Here is a 2590-nt window from a genome sequence, read left to right as displayed (position 1 = left end):
CATGTTGAAAGTTTTCTCTAATTCCCCATAGATAAAAGAGTAACTTGGAAAATCGTAAAATTTCTCAAACCGAAGAGTCAAGTTCGTATTTTCAATATAATTTCTAAACGGCTAATCCAATTGAGGCAAATGATATTGCGTTGGAAAGATTGTGAAAATGCGCTATTTTTTCATGTTGAAAGTTTTTTCTAATTTTGAACGGTTTAAAAGTAATTTAGAAAATGGTATAGGTTCCACCAGGTTTGTATTTTCAAGCTAATTTTTTAACGGTACGTCCGCATGCAACAAATGATATGGCGTTCGAAAGCGTGAGGAAATGCGAAACTGTTTTGTATATATTGTTTCTCTCAATTCCTTACTGTTTTAAGTCTATTTTGAAAATGGCTCAAAATGTATTTTTGGCATAATTTCTACAAACTTTATCAGAATGGGGCAAATAATATACGGCTAAAAAGCTACAGAAAATGCGAAACTTTTTCATGTTAATGGTTTTCTCTGATTCCTAGCCGTTTTTAAGTAATTTCAAACACAGTGAGATCATGCGTTCTGCCTTTATCGCGAAACGAATTCTTGGAAAATGCACCGCGTGAAGAACTTGAACTTCTCGGCATGTCTACCTGAACTTCCCTTTGTTTTTCACGTGTTTTTTTTTGCTTGTAGATCTCCATCCACTGCTTGTAGCTCTCCATTCATTCACTGGAATTGAGCAGGTGATATACCGATGGAAAGCTGCTGTAAACACGCAACTTTCCCGTGTTGATTATTTTTTCATACTCGCGGCGGTTTAAAAAAATTCCATCTGAAATTCAGTCAGTGTAGTAGTTGAACTTCCTACTGTTTTCACGTTGAACTTCTGTGACGTATTTTTGTTTGTAATTTTCTTATTCATTTTGTCAGCGTTACACGAATGATATTCCTTTTTACAAACCTCACTCACAATAATTTTTTTAACTTTCCCCGACCGAGGACTTGAACTTATGACAAAAAATTGGGACCTTGCCTTTTAATTCATTTTTCTCATATCAAACACACGCCATGCACTACATGAACCTTTTCCATTTTTATAATTTAAATTTTTTATTTCTTTTTGAAATCAAATTGCTCCCAAATAGTAATTGAACTTCTTTGTGTATTGAGAGAATTATTTCAAAACGTAGAAAAACAATTTCTTTTTTATTGTTTTCGAACATGGAAATACAAGGTGAACCTCTCTCGCAAGAATTTTTGAACTTCCCCGGACAAAACACTTGAACTTCTTGCAACAAACCTTTTAAGCGTTTTGTTTTCTATTCTTATATTCTTATATGAAACGCATTCCATGTGGTAGTTGAACTTCCCGCTCTTTTCACCTTGAACTTCTGTCACGTTTTTTTGTTCAACCTCTCTCACACGAATTTTTGAATTTTCTCGGGCTGAGCACTTGAAATTGTAGCAACAACACTATCAACCTTTGCTTTTTTCATTCTTTTTTAATACAAAATGCACACCGTGTAGTACGTGAACTTCTGGCAGTTATCAGTCTGAACTTCTCTCGGTTACGTGAATATATTTGAGTTTTCTTATGAATTTTTAATCTGATTTTCTTAATTGTTTTTTATGAATATTGAAGCGCTCTATTTTTAAAAGTTGAACTTCTTGTTATTTATTTTTTGAACTTCTTGTTTCCATTCTTTAATAACAAGGAAAAATCTGAGTTATCTATAATCATTGAATTTCCCCATCTTTTTAATATGGACTTCAAGGGTTTATTTCTTAATCTTCTTTATGAAATTTTGAAGCCCTCTATTTTTAAAAGTTGAACTTCTTGTTTTTATTTTTGAACTACTTGTTTCCATTCTTTAATAACGAGGAAAATTTTGATTTTTCTATAATCATCGAACTTCCCACTGTTTTCACCTTGAACTACTGTCACATTTTTTTGTTCAACCTCTCTCATGAAATTATTTGAATTTCTCGGGCCGAGCACTTGAACTTCTAGCAACAAAAACTTCTTGCTCAATTGTTTTTCAACTTCCACATTTTTAGAATATCAACATCCTCATAAGTTTTTTGACCTCTATTTTTTAATCCAATGTAATATTGCACTTTTTCATATTATATTTTAATTTTTTTTACTTGTTTCTTTATTTAAATTTCAACATCTTCATTTTATTTTTTAGTCACGAGAAAAAATCTGAGTACTTTATTCACACCGAACTTCACCATCTTTTAAATTTGGACTTCTTGTTTTATAGTAATGGGAATAAACCTAGTTTTTAGTTAAATCGAACCGCTCTCTTATTTTAATTTGAACTTCGAGACTTTTTATTTAGAAACAGTGAAAATCCCTTACACTTTAGTTTTTCAAATTGAACTTTATACTTACTTCTTCATGAAATGAAAAGAATCTGATTTTTTTTGTATACATCGGACCCTCCATTTTTTTAAAGTGAACGTTTTGGCTTTATAAACATAGACCCACTTCATTTTATAAATTTGAACCTCTAGGTTTTTCACAGAAAAGGAGAAAATCTTTTTTATAAAGTCTTTTTAAATTGCTATGTTATTTTAATTTGACCTTCTAGGTGTTATTTAAAACCATGAAAAAATG

The sequence above is a fragment of the Triticum aestivum genome, chromosome 5B (assembly GCF_018294505.1).
Source record: "Triticum aestivum cultivar Chinese Spring chromosome 5B, IWGSC CS RefSeq v2.1, whole genome shotgun sequence".
In the NCBI taxonomy this organism is placed as follows: Eukaryota; Viridiplantae; Streptophyta; class Magnoliopsida; order Poales; family Poaceae; genus Triticum; species Triticum aestivum.
This window is presented reverse-complemented; position numbering follows the sequence as displayed.